The sequence below is a fragment of the Marmota monax genome, unplaced genomic scaffold (genome assembly GCF_021218885.2).
Source record: "Marmota monax isolate L192 unplaced genomic scaffold, Marmota_monax_Labrador192_F-V1.1 WCK01_AAM20220418_F8-fsc00024, whole genome shotgun sequence".
Lineage (NCBI taxonomy): Eukaryota > Metazoa > Chordata > Mammalia > Rodentia > Sciuridae > Marmota > Marmota monax.
The window spans coordinates 24,117,748-24,140,665 of record NW_026695224.1 but is presented as its reverse complement, the minus strand read 5'-3'; positions in this window follow the sequence as shown (position 1 = coordinate 24,140,665).

Here is a 22,918-nt window from a genome sequence, read left to right as displayed (position 1 = left end):
AATGGGGGAAAGTCAGTCTCTACAATAAATAGACTTGGGAAAACTGTACGTATCCACATGCAAAAGAATTAAATTGAAACCCTCCTTATCTTACACTATAAACAAAAATCAACTCAAAATGGACTAAAGACTTAAAATAATATTTGAAATCATAAAACTCCTAGAAGAAAATGGGTAAAAAATTTCTGATATTAGCCTTGGTCAAAAAAGTACAGTCAATAAAAGAAAAAAAAATTAAAAATTGGATGATATCAAGCCAAAAAGCTTCTGTACAGCAAATGAAGCAATCAACAAAATGCCTGAAAATATTTTCAAACCACATATCTGATAAAAGATTAATATTCAAAATATATAAGTTGAATTCTACAACTCAACATCAAAAAAAAATCAAAAAACTCAATTTATTAAAATGGACTAAGAAGCTAACTCAACATTTTTCAGATATACAAATGGCCAACAGGTACATGAAAAGTGCTCAACATTGCTAATCAAAACCTCAAGAAACCTGGCACAGTGGCACACACCTGTAATACCAGCAGCTCGGGAGGCTAAGACAGAAGTATCGCAAATTTAAGGTCAGCCTCAACATCTTAGCAAGTCCCTACACAACTTAGTGAGACCCTGACTCAAAACTTTTTAAAAAGGGGGAGGGGGCTGAGGATGTAGCTCAGCGGTAGAGCACCCCAGGGTTGAATCTACAGTACAAACACACACACACACACACACACACACACACACACCTCTGTTAGGATGGCTAATATAATAAAAAGGATTAATGTTGGTGAGGATGTGCAGAAAAGGAAAACCTTGCAAGTGTTGATGAAAATGTAAATTAGTACATCCGTTATGGAAAATACTGTGGAGGTTCTCATAAATTTAATAACAGAACGTCTATAATCTCCACTTATGGAGAATTATCCAAAGGAAATGAAATCAGCATGTCAAAGAGATAACTGCACTCCCCTGTTCAGGGCAGCACCACTCACACCAGCCTACACATGAAGCAACTTAAATGCCCACTGACAGATTAATAGGTAAAGAAAATGTGATGTAGATTATAATGGAATACTACTTCATATTTAAAAAGAAGGAAATCCTATTGTTTGCAGCAATGTGGTGAATGTAGAGGGCATTACATGGAATGAAATAAGCCAGAGGACACATACTTGAAATAAGTTCACATGATAGAGTCATGTGTGTGATGGACAGTCACAGACAGATGAATCTAAGTTAATCAAACGCAAAAGAAGCAAAGAATGGAATAATAGTTGCCAGGTGCTGGGGGAAGAGGATGCAAATATGTGAGTCAAAGGGTATAAAGTTTCAATTATACAAGATGAATAAGTCCTAGTAAGGAATAGTGCTTATGGTGTAAAACAATTTATTATAAACTTTAAAATTCCCTAATAGGGTATATCTTAGGTTAAATGTAATCATCATCATCATAATCATCAATAGAGTTGGAGGAAAACCCTTGAAGGTGATGGATGGATTGATTTAGGGCATTAATTGTGGCTATGGCTTCACAACTGTGTACTTACCTCCCATCATCAAGTTGTATACATTAGATATGTTCAATTTTTTGTATGTCAGTCATACATCAACAAAGGGGTTCTTAAAAAGAATTTTAACCAGGAGAAAGGGGAAGGGACACCTGGTGAAGCAAAGGCCCCTGGAGAGATCATCAAACTCTTTGGCAAATGTAAGTTAGGACAGTTTTGGATGCTGTACCACGATATTCAGGCTTTCTGATATAGAATTATATCTCTAAGGAGTTCAACTCAAAAAGGCATCATTACTTTATAAAAAATTGTCTCAAGTTAGAAGAATTGTTAAGAACTGCAGTCACAATTTCATAAAAACATATGAATGGTATATACATAAATATAATACACAGATATCATATATAATATACACACATAGCTTTTCTTAAAGAGTGGAATGAGTTAAATGAATGACTAACACTGACTGAAAATAGGTGTTTTTCATGCATGATGTTATGTTATCCCCACGACAACCCCTTAAGACAAGTACTGTATCATCCTTATTTCACAGAAGAGGATGATTGTAGTAATTTGCCTGAATTCTCAGGTTTGTATGTGGGCCATGCCAGGATTTGAAACCTGCTTGGATCTGCTGAAATTCCAAAGTTCATCTTCTTAATCACCAAACCAGACCCCTTCTAAAATGATCTTCAAGGTCAGGGTAGGTGGAACGATCACAGGGGACTATATATCTCAGCCCTTGGGAAGCCCTGTGTGACCCTCTCACTGTCCTCCCTCCCACCTGTAGATGACCATCAACACTATCAAGTTGTCACACTCTAGTCTGTAACATCAGCCCCTAAACGCGTCTCTCAAAACAAAGCTTAATTTTGCTATTTTTGAAGTCTATATAAATAGATCAATACAGTCTGCATTCTGATGGGTCTGACTCACTCAACATTATGTTTTTAGGATATGTTATTTTCATAATCCGAAAGTTACAAGGTATTTTAAATACCCAGGATCACAAGAGGGCCTCCAGAGGCTGACTCAGTTGATAGCATCCTGGTTGATACCTTCTAAACAGGATTGACCCACCTTAAAAAGGAGGATGTGTGGGGCTGGGGATATAGCTCAGTTGGTAGAATGCTTGCCTTGCATGCACAAATTCCTGGCTTCAATCCCCAGCACCACACACACAAAACAAGGAAGATGTGCTCCTTTAAAAGCCATGACCAGAGAAAAGGGGGTCAGAGCCCATAGCTGGTTCCCTTACCCTGTCCTGTCCACCTGTGCCAGGCTCATGGCCACCCTTCCATCAGGCAGCTCAGCCAGCTGCCTCTAAATGGATTATCCAGTTCACTGCCATGTTTTCCGAATCACTGCCTGGGTCACCATCACGTGTTTCTCTGTCCCGTTGGCTCTGTGACCTTTGGAGCAGAGGGCAGTGGCTGTGCTTGGAGCTGCCTGGGCTTCTGTCTCTGTGGACAACCTGAGAATCCTTCAACTTGGGAAATCTGGGGAATGTCCCTCTTTTCTTCTCTTACTCCCTTTTCTCCTCCCCCGCCCCCCATTTTTTCTTCTCATTTCTACTTAAACATTTTTGACTGAAGTTTTCAAAACTAAACTAAACAAGAGGACAGTGCAATGAACCCCCATGTAACCCTTGTCCAGCTTCACCAAAGGCCAGCACATGACCATCTTTTATCTCCTATCCTTCACCCAATTTTTTTTCCCATTCCTACTGGATTATTTTGAAGAAAATTCAAGATTTGTCACCTGTGAATACTTCAGCATATATTTTTTAAATATAAGGTATCTTTAAAAACATAACCAAAATATAACTATCATAATCCCTTAATTTCATCAAATATCAAATTGGTCTTCAAACTTTCCCCACCTTTTCATAAATGTTTCTTTATGGTTATTCTGTTCAAATCAGGATCAAAATGAGGTCCACATGCTGCATTCTATTGAAATGTTCCCCTATTGTAGGGAATAGTATTTGGAAACTATAAACTAAATTCTGGACTTCTCGTTGCTAGGAAGTGATCATTTCTTGTAGGCCTTTTGGGACTTCCAGATGTAGAAAATACAAAGTATGTGTGTGTGTGTGTGTGTGTGTGTACGTACGTGCACACGTGCATACACATACATGTTTCAAAGAGAAGACATGACATAAGTTTTCAGCAGGTATTTCCAAAGTTAAAATTACAGAAATTTTCCTTGAACTCTTTAGTTTCATATTTGCTTATATTCTGCTGAAAATCTTGATTCTATCAGAAAATGAACTAACATAAACACTAATATTATTTCTGATGGTATTTTTACTGAAAATTTTATTTTTTAGATTTTTTTTCCTTGGGACATATTCCACTACATGTGTATAATTAAAATACTGTGTTTTAAAAGTAATTTGAAATCCTTTCTCTTTGATTGCCTCCAACTGGACACACAATTAGATTCACTGGTTTCACATTTCTTCCACATTTCATGGGTTGTAATTTTCATTGTTGAGTGAATTATGTTTTGTTATCATATAAAACATTTACATGACTCTGAAGTTATGTGAATGTAAATGACTCTGAATATAAAGAAAAGGTACACTCCTAGAAGTCTAGCTTCTCTCCCTGTCCCCTCCACCTGTTCCTTCCAATCCCCTATAGATAATTAGCTTTTAAAAAAATTATCAATATAGGGCTGGGGCTGTAGCTCAGGGGTAGAGTGCTTGCCTAGCATGCATGAGGCACTGGGCTCGATCCTCAGCACTACATAAAAATAAACAAAATAAAGGCATTCTGTCCATCTACAGCTACAAAAAAAATTAATTATCATACCATTATTTAATTTGTTAATAGATTCATAAGTAAAATAAATATAAATAAAACATAATAAAATAATTAAAAATACATTTCTAAGTGGCAAAGAAAAACTCCACTTTTAAACAATAATAATGAAATACTTTTAAGTAAGCAGCATTGCTCTGTTTAAGATCTTTCTTCTAAGAATTTCTGAATGTTCAGGTCCATTTACAAGAAGGAAAGGGTTTTCCCAACTTAATGGATATAAAAATAAGAAAAAGAGGAAGAAATTTTCCCAAGAGAACACAGCAAATTCAGCTCTTTCCCAGGAATTCAACAGGAGGCACAGGCCAGCCCCTCTCTGAAAACACTGATGATCCCCCCAAGTCTGAAGTGGGACCCAGGCTCATGTGTTTTTGCAAAACTTCCAGGAGATTCTAGGTAGCAGCCCTGGTGAACAAGCCTCTAGCAAAAGCTAGCAACACCCAATCAGGCTTCTTTTTAAGACTCTCAAAAACAATTTGTTGTTGCTGGAGTAAGTCTTGCATCCAAAACTCAGGACTACAAAAAGCAGGACCTTATTTGTCTTTAATACCACATTATCTCCATTCTGCCCTCTTACTGCACCAGAGAAAGGACAGTAGATCCTGGCCAAAATGAGGACACCCAATTCTACTTCCCCACACATGTACATAAGTTTCCAGGAGTGTCAAGGGGTGGGAGATGTGATTCTTGCTGTCCCCTGTCCCTTCAGGCCTCCCTGGTCTCAGGCATCACGTGACCAGCATTGTTGGTTCTTGCAGGAGCCTGCTAAGCCATGGCTCATCCGTGAATTGAACACAGGGCTGTTCAGTCAGAAGCTCCCTGGATGGCTCTGAAGCCAGATCTACAGCACTGAAGTCATTCTGCTGCCCCGTGAGTCACTGTGACTGGGTTGAGTAAACTTGAGGACTCTTGTCACACCTGCTGCCCTTAGCCAGACTTGGCGCTTGAAGCAGAGCGCAGGATCCTTTTCTCAATGAACCACTAATTTCTATGCACTTGTGGCTTTCCTCTCCAGCAGCCCAAGCAATCTTTATCTAGATTGGGCTGAAGAAATCTTTAGTCTCAATTATTCAATATCCTCTCATTCTTTAACCTATGAATTCCTTTTGTCTCCCAGGGGTCACGGTTTTTGAGTGCAAAATCCTGGAAGCATTAGGATTTTCCTTTTCCTGTGTTGTTACAGTGCTCACCAAGGCTACCACCATGCACAATCCCAGGAAGCATTGTGCATCTGGCCTCAGGGGACTTAGGGCAGAGCACAACCTGCACAGTCTGAATGGTGATGGTGATAATGGAGGAAGCAACGTGAGTTAGTGCTTCAAATAAATCACTCTGGCTAGGGATATAGCTCAGTTGGTAGAGTGCTTGCCTTGCATGCACAGGGCCCTGGGTTCAGGAAGGAAGGAAGGAAGGAAGGAATCACTCTGCACTTAATAAGCTCCAGAGAGTGAGTCTGGATGGTTACTGGGAAGTTTGACTGAAGAAAGAATAAAAAGTGGAAGTGACTTTCCTTTCCCTACTTTACTTTGTTCCCTCTCCAACCTTATCATGTTGGAATGACAAAGAAAACCTCAGCCAGTGTCATGGTTTGGATAAGCTCGTGGGTGAGACAATGCAGGAATGTTCAGAGGTGAAATGATTAGATTATGAGTGGAGAGCTGCAACCTCAGGGGGATTAATCCATTTGACGGATGAATAATTTGAATGGATTAATGGGTGGAAACTGTAGGCAGGTAGGAAACGGCTGGAGGAGGCAGGTCCCTGAGGGCATCCACTTGGGGATTAGATATCTCTGGCTCCTTGTACTCAAGCTCTCTACTTCCTGGCCCTCATGAGCTGAGCAGATTCCCTCCACCACTTTGTGCTGCCACGTTGTTCTGTCTCACCTTGGGCCCAGAGCTATGGGGTCAGTGGACCATGGAATGATTTGAAACCATGAGCCAAATGAAATTCTCCTCCTCTAAGTTGTTCTTATTGGTCACAGCAATGAAAAGCGAAGGAACACAGCCTGCCTTGTCTGAGCCCCAAACATCCCAAAATTCAAGAGAAGAAGTTGGAGATTCCCCCAAAATGAACAATGAAAACCCTTAAGATTCCTTCCCAGAGAGAGGGAAGCACTGAGACCTCTTATCAACCAGTGCCTGGGAAAAGTCACTTCTTACTAATGGGCTTTCAGACATCAGCATGGTTGGAAGAGAGCCTCTTAAAAGTTACCAGGTCCCTGACTGTCCCCAGTTCTAAAATGCAAACAGTTACCATGGCAGCTGCCGCCCAACTGAAATGTCCTCATTTATAGAAACTGGGTGAAAGCATTTGAACATGATAGGGCCTGGTCACAGAGGAGAGGATGTCACTCCCTCAGACAGATGGGATGCTCTCTCCAGAAACCACAGATAGTGCCTGGCCTGAGAGGCATCAAGGAACCACATGGCCGTGAGCAAGTGTCCCACCCAGACATTCCCACTGACGCTTCCAGTGCCAAGTTCCCCACCATCAATTTCTGTGTCAGGCAAAGTGCTAAGGATACATGATGAACAATGCCGAGTCCCTGTGGCCACCAAGACATTTAGTTAGGGGAGCTGATAAGAAACAGCATTATAAGTCAACGTAAGGAAAAGAACAAGAGCAGGCAGATGAAGGCTGCAGAGGCACCAGCCTGGGAGGAAGGACACGGGTGTTTTCCAGGTGAGACCTAAGCTGAGTCTTGAAGGTGGTGCAAGAGTTCTCTGGGATGGGGCGGGGGATGGGTGGGAAGGAGGAAAAGCATCCCAGGCAGGAGAACAGCAGGTGTAAATGCCAAGAGGTGGGGAGAGCATTCAGGGAAGCCAAGAGTCCAACAGCTAGGGCCTGGAGAATGGGGTGAAAGAGGAAAGATGTGGCTCAAGAAGAAAATAAGTGCAAGGAAAGGAAACCCTCTTGGTTCTTTCTGGGCTGCATCTGTTCAAACTGAAACATCTCAGGAGATGATTGGTTAGGAATTGAGAAGCTGAGCTGAGACAAGGCTCTCTGGGGGTGGAAGAATAGTGTCTCCAAGGAGAAGGGAGCAGAAGGTGGGAAGAAATGGCCCTGTGGCCACAGCTCCCACTGCCCGCTCAAGGACAGCTAAGAATTGGATAGGACATCTCCCACTTCCTGTCTCCACTGCTACTTAGAGCCTCAGGAACATGCTATTTCAACCTCCCAGTTCCCCCACTCAGCCCTGCCAGAAGGTAAGTAGCTACTTCCTACCAGGGCTTGGCACTGAGCATGGTACTTCATGCAAAATTCATTCATTTAAAAAATGATGCCTGAGCACCTTCCATGTGACTATCATATCAGTATAATTCAGACACTGGGGACATGGCCATGAACAAAATAATAAACTTCTCGTTCTCAAGGAATTTCTATTCTTGGGATTAGAGGAGAGACAGACAAATCAAATAGATGTGTAATGTCTCAGGTGGTCATAAGTGGTCTAAGAAAAAATAAATCCCACTGAAAGGACAGAGAATGATGGAGAGGGGATGGTCAGGAGGGGAGTTATCTGAACCAAGACTAAGGGGACTGAGAAAGAGGACCACATGGAAATTTGGAAGAAGAATGTATCATAAGGCAGCAGAAGCAAGGACAAGCCAGGGAGGGAATCAAGTCAGGGAGGTTACAGGAAGTCACATCTTCATTGTGCTATTGTAATGATAGTGAGGTACTATTGTTCTCACATTACAGAGGTTAAGTAGTATGTCCCAAGTCCCAAACGTCCCAAGCCACATCTTTTCTTTTTCTTTATTTTTTTTTTCTTTTTCTGGTTACTCCCAGGGTCACTCTACCACCTGAGCTATATCCCCCAATATTTTTTATTATTTTTTTAGTTATTAATGAACCTTTATTTTATTATTGATATGTGGTGCTGAGGATTGAACCCAGTGCCTCTCACATGCCAGGCAAGCGCTCTAAGACTAAGCCACACCCCCAGTCCCTTTTTATTATTTTTTATGTTGAGGCAGGGTCTTGCTGATTGCCAAGTCTATCCTTGAACTTGTAATCCTCCTGCCTCAAGCTCCCAAGTAGCTGGGAGTACAGGTGTGTGCCACTGCACCCAGTTCCCAAACCTTTTCTAGACCAAATGGATTCAAACACAGCCACTGAATCCTCAGTACATGTGCCCTTACTTGCTTCCTCTCTTATATCCAGAAAAAAAAAAAATCCAGTTTTCCCAAGTCTACACTAGCCCGTGATTCCATGCTGAAAAATGTAAAAGAATCATCAAGGACTTGAGCAAAGAATTAGCTACTTTGTTTATAACAGGGAATGACTGGAAACAATAGTTTTTCTCTAATAACAGGGAATAAGCAAATGAAGTTAGAATGCACGTTGGCAAAGCTCTTTAAAAAGACTCTACGGAAGAATGTGCAGTAACATGGGAAATGGTCAAAATATGTCATTGAAACTAAGAAAACAGTTGGATCTCATTTTTGCAATAAACATATAATATGTAAATATAAGCAGAGGCAAGAGACTGGAAAAAAATAGACCAAGATGTTCATAACAGCTAACACAAGGGGTGGGCTGGTGGGTGATTTTTCTTCTTTTTGTCCGGCAGCATTTACTACGATGCATATAAAGGATTTTTGTTTAAAAAAAAAAATTGCAAGAGCGTGCATGCACATGGGATTGCTCGCGTGCACCCCCAGCTGGCCAGAAGGCTTTCCAGGTTGGCCAGCCATTGGACATGGGGTCTGGGTTCCTCTTGCCCCCAGTCCACTTCCTGGCATGTACAGAAAGCAAGGCTTTGCTTTTGAAACCCCATCAGAGTCGCATTCAGGTTGGAGATTTCTATAATGAGGCAGCTCCATGGCCCGAGTAGGAAAATTCAAGGCATTCTGGCAGTGTCTCCTCCCTTCTCAAGGAAGACTTCGCGATACAAAGCTGGGGGTGGCGGGCACTCGCTGCCTGAGCGGCACAGCGGCCAGGGTGCCAGAGCATCAGAGTAATTAGCGCTCGACTTGTCAAAGGGCTGGCTATTTTTAAAAACCTTTCCAACACGTCGCTTTCACAAGGGATTCTAGGAGTCCTTCTCAGTCCACCCAAAGCTTTCAGAAGGCAAATGAACCAATTAATAACTCAATGGAAGTCATCCTGAACTTCAGTGGTAGGCAGACAGACATCTGCTGCCCTTTCCTCTAGATGGAGGAGGGAGCCTGCATTAAACCAACCAGAACTTTCTCACCTGCACCTTCTTTTTCTTTCACCCTGGGAGACACCTGGACCCATGACACTCACCCAAAGTGATTGAACCCCTATTACAGGAGGCATTTCAGTTGAGGACAAAAGAACCAATCTGCTGGCATTGCCACTCACCAGTGTGTAAACCTTCTGTACCTCAGTTTCCTCATTTATAAAACTAGGGATGTAATAGAGGACCCACCTTCCAGGGGGTCAAGGGTCAGGAAATTGTGTCCCTCGGTACTAAATCTGAGCTATTTCCTGTCTCCACAAATAAAGGTTTATTGGAACACAGCCATGCACACTCATTTACCTGCCATCAGTGAATGCCTTTGTGCTGTGATGGCCAAACTGAGTCATTATGACAGAGACAACATGGCCCACAAAGCCTAGAACGTTTATCTGGCCCTTCTCAGAAAGTTTGCCAATCCTACTTCTTCAAGTTCAGAAGCAGAACTTGAAATGAGGATTGGGGTCTCAAGGAAAGGCTGCCAGGATGAGCCAGTAAGGGAGTGGGGAAGCAGAACAGCCAAGGAAAAGGGGCCAAGCAAGGGCCTGGAGTCAGGCCAAGTCCCCTGCCTGGTCCTATGGAGCACTTCCGGGTCCCTTGCAGGTAAAGGGGCTCAGGCAGTCCCTAAAGACGGCAGCAGGTGTGCTGCTAGAAGCAAAGCTCACAGAAGCTGAGGGGGGTGTTCAGAACCTGCGACAGGGATTTGAGGGGTTCTGGGTGGAGCGCTGATGCACTGTGTCCTGGACATTCACTGCTGTTCCCACATATCAAGCCTCCCAGGCAGGAGTCCTGCGCTACATACTTCATGGGCATTGCGATGAAACCACCCTCTCAGAGGCAGGAAGTGTGTGACGCCCACTTGCTGCTGAGAATTAAATGAGATCATGTCCCCTCGGTGCTCAGCACAACCCCATGGAAAGTGGTAAAGGGAAGCTTCATGGATCATGTTGTTGTCATGGTCTGAATTCTGGGGACACGAGGATCATTGGTGAATCCAGCATGTAACACTGGAAGGACCTTCACCAGAGCCCTAGTGGGTGTCCTACCAGGGAGGGCAGAGGAAGAGGCTCAGGAGCAATGGGAGTTGCCAGGCTGGGGAAGGAGCTTCCTAAGACAGGTCACAGCCCACATGACAGCTGGGCCTCCTGGCAAGCTCCAGGAGTTTGGTATGGACGGAGTGAAGGCCAAGAGAGGTGGGGAGGAGAGGGGCTGGAGGGGTGGGAAGCCCTAGGTGAAGGCGAACCACGGGTGTGGTTCAGTGTAGAGATTTCCATGAGGAGTTCCGCGGTTGGGCTGGTTTTGTGGAAAGCTTGCCCTGGTTTTAGTTGGAGTGTCACCTGGAGAACAAAGACTAGAGGTGGGCAGGCGGGGGAAGCCCTGGAAGCTGCCCACACAATTAAAGCCTGAGGTGTGGGTGGCTGATGCCACAGCCTGCAATGCTGAGCAGCAGTCACAGGACTGAAGTGGCCCTGCTCTGGCTGTGAGTGACCTTCAGTTCCAGGCAGCAGAGAGAAGGGGAGGACAAAGGTAGAGCTGCTAGACAAAGGCTGGCAGCTGGTACCCAGAGCCCCAGAGGCCTCCAGGGCCAGCATAGAAGCTGGCAGAGACATAGGCCAGCTGTCCCCTGTCCTCTGGGCCAAGCCAAGGGGATTTGGCCTCCTGAGCTCCACCTCGGGGAGCAGTGTTGACCCCATTGTTTGACATGTTCAGAGTCACCGTCCTCCCAATGCCGTCTGGTTTATCAAAGGAGCCTGGTACATAGGGGCTGAGTCACAGCAGGAAGAGCAGCACCTTGTTCTGGGTGGTTCAGGCCCCAAAGGACCTGTGTATCTATTTCCTTTGGTCCTAGGCCCTGAAGCATCCAAGTGTCTATCCTTTGTAATTGCAAATCTCTCTCTCTCTCTCTCTCTCTCTCTCTTTCCCTCTCTCTCTCTCTCTCTCTCTCTCTCTCTCTCTCACACACACACACACACACACACACACACTCTCACTCCACAGTTCTTTAAGTTCTACCAAAGATTCATTCCTTTAGTCCTCCTGGGAGAAGGAGGGTGCAATACATTAAGTCACCAACACCTTAGTGTGAATTTACTAATCAGATTCTTCCCTCTGCATTAGCCAGGCGTTAAGAAAGTATCAAGCATTTAAGGGGAAAGGTTGCTGAAAAGAGATGGAATAGTGGGGGCGGGAGATAAATAGAGGAGAAGCCAATCCTGGTCAGCCCGATGCTCTTAGTCAGGGGTCAGCAAACTTTATCTGGAAAGGGCTGGACAGCCAGGTGTCTTGGCACACACCTGTAATCCCAGTGACTTGAGAGGCTGAGGTGGGAGGATTGCAAGTTTCAGGCTAGCCTGAGAGACTTAGCAAGACCCTGTCTGAAAATAAAATAAAAGAGGGCTGGGGATGCAGCATAGTGGTAGAGCCCCAGGTTCAATCCCCGGTACAAACACAAATAAATATATATGGAAAAGGTAGAAGCGTCAACCTTTCCAGCTTCCTGGGGCCATCCAACCTCTTGCACGACCTCTGAACTCTGCCAGCATAGCACAAAACACCCACAGACATTAAATCAAGGAGTGGAGGTGGCCGCACTCCCATAAAACTTTACTTATGGACACTAAAATGTGAATTCATCAATTTTCACAAAATATGCTTGTTAAATTTTCCCAACCATTCGCAAATATAAAAGCCACAATTTGCAGGCCACCACACAAACTCAAGAGGAATCTGAATCGCCTGCTGGCTGAGATTTGCTAACCCCTGGTCCTTTCCCATGTTGTCCAAAGGGCCTCTCCTCAAGGACAAGCCCTGGGTCTGTCTTTGCTGAATGCCATCCTTGCTTTCCCTTCTCCAGGCCTTGCTCTGCGTGCTTTGTCCATGGTCCCTGGGGATCTGCTCTCAAGTGTGGATGCAATGACAGGGTGACAAACGGGCTGGTGTGCAGGCAAGACACTGGTGACAGGCTGCTGAAGAGTGCTGACCTAGGGTTCATGCCAGTTGACTGAGAAGCAAGCCTTGGTGGTTCCATCTGCTGCCCATCCTGAGCCCACACCTGGCGTATCGGGCCCCGTGGGGTCCATCTGTCACATTCCTGGGACACTCTCTCAAATTACCAGGGTTATTATTATTATTATTACCATCTGACTTTAGGCATATTGTTCCCATTATTAAAACAACACTCACTTCTTGTTCTGTACCAGGTGCTGTGTAAATGCTGTGGCTAGTGTTCACCAAGTGTGCCGGCTCAGGTGACAAGCCTGATTGGCACTTATCATCTTCAATTTATGCATGAGAAAACGGAGGCTGGAGAAGTTGAAAACACACACGGTGGCAGGTCTGTCTGGCTCTCAAACTGGGTTCTCTGCCACCCACTGGGCTCCCCTGCCTTTCCCTGACTCACAGCCACCAGCAAGGTTGGATTCAGATCACAATTCTTCAAATGTGGAAATAGAAACTCTGAGGAGAGGTCTCGAGCCATGTTCATCAGCTGATACAGGCAGGACTGGAACGCTCTGCAGGCACCCCGAGCAGAGTAGCTGGAAGCACCCCGTGAAAATGCACATGGGGTCCTAGACTGAAGGACTGGGCCCCCAAGTGGTGAGAGACAAATTCTGGCCTAAGAGCATGTTGTAAATCAACTGTAAAAGCAGGGCTGAGATGAGGACTGTCATGCAGGTCAGTTCTTGAAGGTGGCTCCCAGGGGGAGCCTGTAAGGAGGGAGGGAGAAGGCTGTTCAGGGGAAGAAGCCAAGTAAGGGTGTGGGTCCCCCAGAAGTCTGGCCTAAGCCTGATCCCCAAGGGCGCTCTATAACAAGAGGCCAGGGCCAGGCCTCCATCTCGGATTGGCTCCAGGCTGTCCTGTGGTAGAGGTGGGAAGAACATTTCTGGGCTCAGTGGCAATTCTCCGGCAGCTGTGAGCCTCAGCTCCCCACACTCACAGCAGCTGGGAGATGGACACTGCTATTAGAAGGACCTGGGCAAGGGCGCCATTGGCATCTCTAGGAGCAGGAGACCCGGGAAGCCCAGATATCACTAACCAGCTCTGCAACTCCTGCAAAACCACATGGCCTTCCCTTTCCTGCCCTGGGCTGGCCCGGGCTTCTGGCTCCTGTGTTCCATCATCAGCAACCGCAGCCAGATCTGAAGACACCAGGAGGCACCCAGCCCTGCTTGGCCTCTTCAGGGCCAGGCCTGCTCACTCTGACCCCCGCCTGTGGCCTGCCTGTGAGGGGATTCCCAGTGACGCCATCAGGAAGGCAGAGGGGAAGAGGTCTGAGCCAGGCCTGGGGCATAATGAATGAGGTGGGAGGACAGTGCCAGGCCACTCCTCCTCACCAGAAGGCACTGCGGCCCCCAGCAGGGCTAGCAGCTGCCCTCCTGAGGGAGCCCAGGAAGGCTCACTGCCTGCGCTTGATTGCCAGGAGCTGAGCTGCCGGGTCCATGCACAGGGTCACTGCTAGAGCTTCCAGAGGGGTCCTGACTCTATTCATGGAAACATCCTCGCTCCCGCCTTCATTCATTCTTTCATTCATTCAACGATTATTCACTGAGCACAGAAGGGGCACAGACTGAGCTGAGGAGCCGAGCAAGGCAATAAGTGAAACAGACAAGGTTCCTACCTAATTCTGGAGGGGGAGACAGAAAAGGGCTGGGCACAGCTGGGTCACAAATTCATTCAGATGGATGGAGGGTGGGGTAAGGAGATATACTGAACTTGCGACTTATGGTCCTTGCCAGCTTGTCCACCTTAGCAAGAGCTCCTTCCTCCCAGGTGAGATGAGGGATGGGGGACTTGAAGAGCGAGACCAAGGATCCCTTCAGCCTTGACGCTGTCACCTCTCCTGATGGCTGTGGGGCAAGGATGCTGCAGGGTAAGGGAGGGCACCACCAGTCCCTAAGGCAAAGAGCATCCCAAGTGCAGGAGGCCAGGCCCAGTGCAGTAGTGCAGGGCCCTCCCTCAGCTCCCACAGTTCCCACACTTACCCCTCCCACCCAGACCTTGGCTCCAAGCTCTACGTCTATGAACCCACCTGCCTGGTCCACACCTTCCCTTAGATGGTGATTTCGTTTCTAACAAATATGCCATTGTTATATTTTAGTGGATTAAACAACAGAAGTTCATTTCTCCCCATTCTGGAAGATGGGAAGTCCAAGGTCAAGGTACCAGTAGATCTGGTATCTCATGAGGAACTGTGCGCTGGTTTGAGGATGGTGCTCTTCTCATATCCTTGGAGGTGGGGGTGGTGAGGGAAGGAAGGAGGAAGGGGGGAGAGAGAGAGAGACAGACAGACAGACAGACCTGTGTCTTCTCTGCATTTTATAAGAACATTAATCTTCTGGGGGGGTGGGCTGGGGTTGTGGCTCAGTGGTAGAGCGCTTGCCTAGCATGCGTGAGGCACTGGGTTCGATTCTCAGCACCACATACAAATAAATTTTTAAAAATGTCCATCAACAACTAAATATATATATAAATCTTCTCAGGGATCTACCCTCTTGACCTCATTACCACCCAAAGACTCTGCCTCCAATACCATCACATTAGGGATTAGGCCTCACTGATAGATTTTTGAAGGGACACAGACACAGAAGATTGACTCAAAGCAAACTCAAACTCAACACATCCAACAAAACTCCCTCCTAGATGAAGTCCCTGGCCAGCATCCCCCATCCCAGGTACCCACACCCTTGAGGTATTTCTTTTCCCTTCTCCTTCTATCTTCAGCTCATCACCAAATCCCACCTGCTGCCTCAATAGCTCCTGACCACTTCGGTCCACAGGCACTGCCCCTCCCCCAAAAGTCCAAGGCACACCCGTCTCTCCTGGACAGCTACAGGAGTCACACAGCTGGTCTCCCTGTATCTACTGAAATTCCTCTGTGGTTACCCCCCAAAAAGCCAGAGGAAGCCTATAGAAAGGAAACTCTGGTCACATTTGTTCCCCCAAAGAAAATGCTTTTGACAGCTCCCAATTCCTTGGGATCTGACCCTGCCATCTCTCTTGGTCACCCCTGCCCCATGTCACCAACCCCACTGCACTTCCAGTCCCTTTGGCTTTCCCACAGGCCCTCCTCCATGGGGCCTCTGTATACCTGTTCAAATTCCCAGAGTGTCCACTCTCAGGCGGCCTCATTAATGCTAGCTAAGGTCGGATCCCTCTCATACCTTCTGGTTCTGTTTATATATTGATTGTCTGGGTGGATCAATGTCTGCCTTCCCCACTGGACTTTTAAACTCCTGAAGGGAGGGACCATTTCTGTTTTGCTAACCACTGAATCCTTAGGACTTAGTACAGTACCTGGAACAAAGTAGGTGATTAACAAATATTTTTGATTACAACTAATGAACACAATTTTTAGAAAATCCATAATTGTTGTCTTTATCTATTAGCATCTCATCCTAATATCCTGCCACATACTGGAGAATCCTGGAAATGGGACACTGCCCCTCTAGGGACACTTATTCCATCCTGGGTATAAGGATTCAAATTCCCGGCCACCAGGAAGTTCTGTTCTGGCAGGAAGTGGAGCAAATTTGTTTGCAAATCAAGCCCAGGGCTCCCTGCCAGGTCCCTTAGCAGAGCCAAGCCAGCTTCGTCCTGAGGCCCCGCAGATTTGGATTCATTTGCTGCCATACTTCCTTCAGTCCCTCTTGCCTGGACCTTGTCTTTCTCTACCTCCTCCACCCCCTTAATTTTTTTTTTAAATTTATTTACTGGTGCATCTTAATTACATAGTAGGATTCCTCCTGCCATATTATGTTACATGTTTATAACATAATTTGGTCAATTTTACTACACCCCTTTCCTTACTGCCCTGTCTCACCTCATGGAAACAGAACATCGGCTTCCAGCTCAGAGAAGATTCAGCAACTTGTACATTTACAAAGCAAGTTGGTGGGTCCAGAATCCAGTTATTCTAAGGCTTCACCCGAGAATAAAGAGCAGAAAGGTAGCCAACATCCCCCTTCTCCGTATAGCCCTATGCATCACGTTATTGAGTCATTACCACAATCTTTCTATGTCAGCTCTGTGAGGGTGCTCCTTTCACAAAAGAAGAAACTACAGCCTGGAGAGGTTACAGGGAACCTAGAATCCCTGCCTGCTGCAATGACACTTGCCTGTCATCCCATTGACTCGGAAGACTGAAGCAGGAGGATTGCAAGCTGTTGCCAGTCATAGCAACTAAGCAAGATCCTATGTCAAAATAAAAATAAAAAGGGCTGGGAATGCAGCTCGGTGGTAGATCATCTGTGGCTTCAATTTCCAGTACCGAAAACTTAAGGGGGAGCAGGGGAGAACCTAGAATTCATTTACCAGATTAGGGATCGGTAAACCATGTCCCACAGGTCAAATCTGGGCCAGCATACAGTTTTCTAAAAGAAGTTTTATTAAAACAGAGCCATGTGGTTGCTCTTCTGCAGCAATGGCAGAGCTCCCACGGCCTGCAAAGCCAAGAGAAGAGTTTACTACCTGAAATTTTATAAAGTAATGTGTGCCAATCCCTGTCTGGGGCTCCCCCTTTTATAAGTGGACTCATTGGTCGAAGTGTTTTTTCACCTAACTTACAGCAAACATGTCCTGTCACCTGCTTGAGTTGTCCCTGTTAAGCACCCAGCATTAGAGGTATCAATAATGCCACCACACCCACAGCTGCCTCTGAGGGAAATCCATTCCTCCCTGCACTGTGCACCACTCCCCTAATCCCTGAGTCCAGCCACAGCTGACCAGACCAAGGGATGAGCTCCTGACCCTTGGTGGCATGCACAGCTGGACAGCACCCCACAATGGGGACTCGACCAATCATATTCTTCTCTTGGGAATATGGAATAGGGCAATGGAGAGCCCCCGCCCGCTTAGGGGAAATGGGAGCTGTAGAATCTTGAGGATAGTTTGAGGCCGGAGATGGTGAAAAGCCAAGATTGAGAGAGACAAGCTGGTCAAGGGAGAAGAAGGCAAAATCGCTATGGAGGGGGACAGGATCTGAGAAGGAGTGGCCCTGCCTGTTGCTCTAAGAGGAAAAAGGAGACAGCAGCTTTGGTTCCTGAAGGTTCCCCAATTCCAGGTCCCATGAGGACAATGGTGGATTATCAGGGTTGCAAACAAAACAAAAGCAAATTACCATGAATGGGCTTAAACACTAGTGAGTATATACTGACTCATCTAACTCTGAAGTCCTAATATACTACTTCAGGCTCAGCTAGATCCAGCAATTCAAATATCACTTCTGTCCCCCTGTCTTATAGTCTCTCTGCCCAGCCTTTTGCAATATTGGTTTCATCCTTGGTCCCCACTCTGCTCTCTCCCATCTCTGGCCACTCTAGATATTTCACTCAATCTTAAGATGGCTGCAGCAATTCCAGATCTAATAGCTTCAGTCTAGATGATCTGCAGATAGAAAGGGAAGCCCAGCAACTCTTTCACGTTTGGGGATATGAGATCTCATTGCCTATCCCTGAACCAGTTGCTTTGGCAGGTGGGGATGGGGGGCACCAGTTACATCAGACTTCCCATCACATTGCCTTCAGTAGCAATGTTTGCTGATTTTGTTCCGGGTCCTGCTTCACCCTTCACACACATAACCTCTCTTAATGTTCACAAATGCCTCCAAGGGAGCTACAAGGATACTCTCCCTTCTACCAATGAGAGAATCAAAGCTCAGAGAGGGTAGGCACCTTGCCCAGAGCCACAGAGCCAACACAGGGCAGAACTGCTGGTAAGCAGCAGATCCAGGCGCTGAAAGGGACCTGTGGGATTTTGGAGCCTGAACTCTCAGCCCCTGCATCCCCGCCTGTTGAGAGAGGGGGACTCAATAGCCCCTACTGCTGGTGTGGCTACCCGGAGGTATTTTGTCCACAGATCTCAGTCTTCAGACTGAGTTACTCAAAAGTTCTGCTCCTACTTACCTCTGGGTTCCTTAGGACTCTCTATTCTCCCTACCACCTCGATCCGTTTCCATGGAAACTGCTGGGCTCCTGCATCCCTTTCATCCTCCTTTCTGGGAAGCGAGGCCAGCTCTCTTCACCCTGGTAGCCAGACCTGACCATTATAAAGACCAAAGAAGCAATATCTGAAAGAAACATTTGCAGGAAGAGGGAGGTACCAGGTTCTGATTTCTTTTCTTTGATGTGCTCCAAAATAACACCAGGTGCTCTGAGGAGCTCTGCCAATTACCGCATCCCAGTGGATACTGGCTGGAAGGTTGTATGTCCTGGTTCTCCAGTGTCTCACCTTTCCGTAGTCAGCACGCCTCCCTCCCTCTCTGAGGAGCGAGTCTGGGAGCCGAAGGCAGAGGGTCAGGGGGGCCAGTCTTCTCACCAATCTTTGGTACAGCACCTGGGATGCAGTCAGTGGGCGGGGGGTGCACAATGAGGAGGTGTCCAATCTGCCCTATCCAGAGAAGGGACAAACCAGCCAGAGGGGAACCGGTGGACACCCCTGGAAACAGTGCATATGGTGTCACTCCTTGCCACTGGGAGGGGTTCTATGGCCCTAGTGGCCAGGGTCTGTGGAGAATTTTATAGATATTGCCCAGGAACTTGGTACCTGGCCCACAAGGATGCCATAAACCCCAGGATCCTGGAGGAGCCAAAGTATTCTTGATGTTCCTCCCTGCCAGGCCTTGACTGGGGTTCCTCTCCCTGAGCCCTGGTTTCCTCCTCTTTAAAATGGGCCCCATAGATAGACAGTGTGAGGACCAACAAAGCAGAATACCCAAAAGCCCCATGGAAAGGTGTCCTCATGATCATCACCTCGTCACCCTCGCCAAGTTGTTGTCATGGTTATGAAAGGGAAGTCCTAGAAGAGGAGCAAAACCTCAGGCATCTGAAAAGACTGAACAAGAGCCTCCATTCATTAAGATGTAAACATAAAGAGTCGTGTTGTTGTTACCTACACTGCTTCAAAGTACACCTCCCCTTCCTACCACTTCAGGATTCCTTCCATGTTTTCCCTCTCACATTTGGTCATTTAAATGTGGTCTGCCTGGCTTAAAACTCCAGATTCTTCTCTGTGCAATGCTGTCCCCTCCCCCACTGCAAATTGGCTGGCTCTCAGATGTCCCCTCCCAGGTGGAGAGGGGCTGGGGCTGGGAGGAAAAGAGGGAGGAGCTTTTCTCAACTATGAGGACACCTGTGGTTTGTAGGAGCATCCCCAGTTCTGGCTACAGCTAGAGGTGGAGGAGGTGCTATGGTTCCAATGTGCTGAAATTTTGTTAACATTTTAACAGGATTAAGAGAGTGGGAAATTCGATTAGAATTCATATGCTGATGGTATATGGAGATGGAGTCTTCGGGAAGTCGGTAGGGTTAGGTGAGGTCATGAGGGTGGGGGCTGATGGCAGAATTAGTGGCTTAATAAGAGGAGGAGGAGAGACTCAAGCAATCATGCTTGCTCTGTATCCCCCAGTGATGCCCTTGGTCATGATATTACCCCCACTAGATGCCAGCACCGTGTTCTTGGACTTCCCAGCTTCTAGAACCATGAGCTAAGTGGACCTCTTCTTCATGAATGACCTGGTCTATGCATTTTACTACAGCAACCAACAGACAAGGGCCTCTGCACATTGGAGGAAAGGTCTTCTAGGAGCAGTTCTCAGCTCCACCTTAAACACAGCCCCACCAGCTGTGGAGTCTGGCTTCGCTCCTCCTCTGCACTCTGTGCACCTTTCCCAGGAGCCCCTGCAACCTCCGAGGGCTGCAGAGGACTGTGGCCACTTCATCTTCGTTCTAGACAGGACAAGACAGTCTGGCTGCTTCCTCAGGACTCCAGACAGTTCTAAGTCAGGAATAAGCGTGTCTGCCTTCACATGTGGCCCAATCGCAAATCCTGCTCAGCCCAGGCTGCCCGGGTCCAGGTGGGCTCATGTGGCCCCCTCTCTGCAGTAGCCCTGGGAACTGGAGAGGTTTGCTGGCTTCAGAGAAAGCCCTCTGTGCACCGGGGCTTCTCCTGGGCCTCAGCTGGAGGTTGGAGGGGGAGGAGTGCTGAGCAGGAAGCAGACAGGAGGTGACTGCCTCCCAGCTTCCAGGTGTGGTCTAAGTGCCACTCTCTCAGAACAACAATAGAAAGCCCTGCAGTTGGCCTGCTTTCATAATAATACCTACCTTTTCATTAAGCCTTGCCAGCAGCCAGGAGTCTTGCTAGTTAACCCCTTAACTCCAATATTTTTGATCCTCCCATGACTTTGTAAGACTAGTATTATTATCATCACCTCTATTTTTACTAAGGTTCAAAGGTGTTACATAACTTGTCCAAAGCCTCACAACAAGTGAGTTTTAAACCCACAGCCATCTGACTCCAGGGCAGGGACTTGTAATGCCCACATGTGACTGCTTCTGCAGGACCCAGCTTGGGGACAAAGGGGCTGGCTGGGGCTCTTCAGTCCTCCCTGAGCATGTGTCCTTAAAAGCTAGAGATGGGCCCCCCAGCAACAGACTCCAGGGATGCATCCACTATGAATGACGCAGGACTGTCAGTGAAGAGTTTGCAGGTCACAGTGGCCACCCTGGAGTGATACCCAGGACCATCTTTCCCCAGTAGGAAGCAGGGCATTGGCTTTGATCCTTAGAGGGCCAGGGGTGAGCTCTCTCACCTAGGGACCTGGGCAGGGGAGGGGACTGGAGGCGATTGAGAGAAGCCAGAATGACAGATGTCAAAACCCAGAGGCTGCAGCCTGGTCCCTTGAGGAACTATACTGCATAGTGGTCAAGAGCTCATGTTCTAGAGAAGTCATCTGTCTCAGCCTCTCCCCTGGGACTTGATTTAGTGTTAGCCCTTCCTTGGAATTTCTTGCTAAGCTCACCACCAATCACTGGTTTCATGAAGGGCAGCAGGAGCACTAACATTTAATCCTCAGAATAATTCTAAGAGGTAAACATCCATGTTCCCATTTTGCAGTCAAGAAAACGAGGCACAGACAGGTTGTGTAATTCATCCAAGGTAGAAAGCAGGGCATTGGCTTTGATCCTTGGAGGGCCAGGGCTGAGCCAGGGATTCAGACCAAGTAACCCCATTCTAGAGCGCTTACTATCAACCACTGAACCATTTTGCCTCCCCAAAGGCAAAGTAAGGAGCCCATGACTTTGGTGAATTTCTCAGCTCAGGATCCCCTAGGCCCAAGAGGGCAGTGGTGGGGACATACATTGAGGCCCTTCCTAGTCTGTACCTGCAAGTAACTCTAAACACCTGCGCCCTGGGCAAACACTGTGGCTTTAGAAGCTGCACTCTGTATTTCCCTTTGAGGCTCCCTGTGGGCTCACCCCTGTCCCCAAAGGTCAACTTTCCCTTCTGTCTCCTGGGTTCCCCCTCCCCTAGCGACCTGCTTTTGATTCTCACCTCCTTCCTTGTGCTCCCCCTTGCACACGGGGAGTTTGCCTAACACTCATTAGCACATGTTAATAAGCACCAATTCATGTCTCAGTCACTCTGTGGGAGGAAAGGGAGAGGGAGGGACGGTGCTGTCCCTCTGAGAGTAAGGGGGCTGCAAGGCCAGCACAGATCATCAGTGAGGATGGGAGGGGACCCCCTTCCCTGCTTGGGGAGTCCTATCTGCCCTCTGCAGGATGTGCGGTCAATAGCTGCTTCTATCTTGTCTGAGACCAGTTCAGAGCATCACTAGGTGGACCTTTTCCCTACCGGTACCTAGGCGGACCCCCCCACATGGCCATAGGTGGGCATGGTTAAAAAGTAGTCCCGTGCGGTCTAGTTCTGCCATCCCCCTTGAAAAATATCTGAAAGTCCCAGAGCATGTCCAGGCCAAGGCAGGTAACAGGGATGGAGGGAGGTACCCAGAGGAGGGACAGACCAGGCCCCAGAGACAGTGAAAGCCCCTCCCCACTCCCTGAACCCTCTCTGGGCCTTGCAAGTACCAGCTGTCTCCCCGTAATGCCTTGAGAACTCTGCCCTTCTGCAAGTCTGGACCCCCCTCCAAGGGGTTAGGGGTGTGAGAAGAGTTCTGGGTTCAAATTCCAGATCTGTCACTTATTTGCTGGGCACATTATTTAATCATCTGAAGCCTCAAGTTCTTCCCTGCTCTTCCTGCTTGGAAAGCGTCAGGTGAGAGGGAGCATCAGAGAGACCTAGCGAACTCCAAAGTTTGCAGAATATTTGATCCAATTTGTGTCAGTATTACTATGTGTCGCGATTGTTACTACTCTTATTGTTGTTGTTGCCACTGTTAGCAATAATTGGTGGTTGTACACAAGACGGTCAGAGAGGGGGAAAGCAAGTGCAGCCTCTGCCCATTTCCTCTGCAAGGGCTTCGGGCGTCCCTGGCCAGTGCTGAGGGTCTCAGCGCAGACTGCGGCCACAAGGAGCCAGGGCGACCCGCCCTGCCCGGCCACCCCCGCCGCGCCGCGCCCCTGAATGATTCCCTGAGCCCGCGC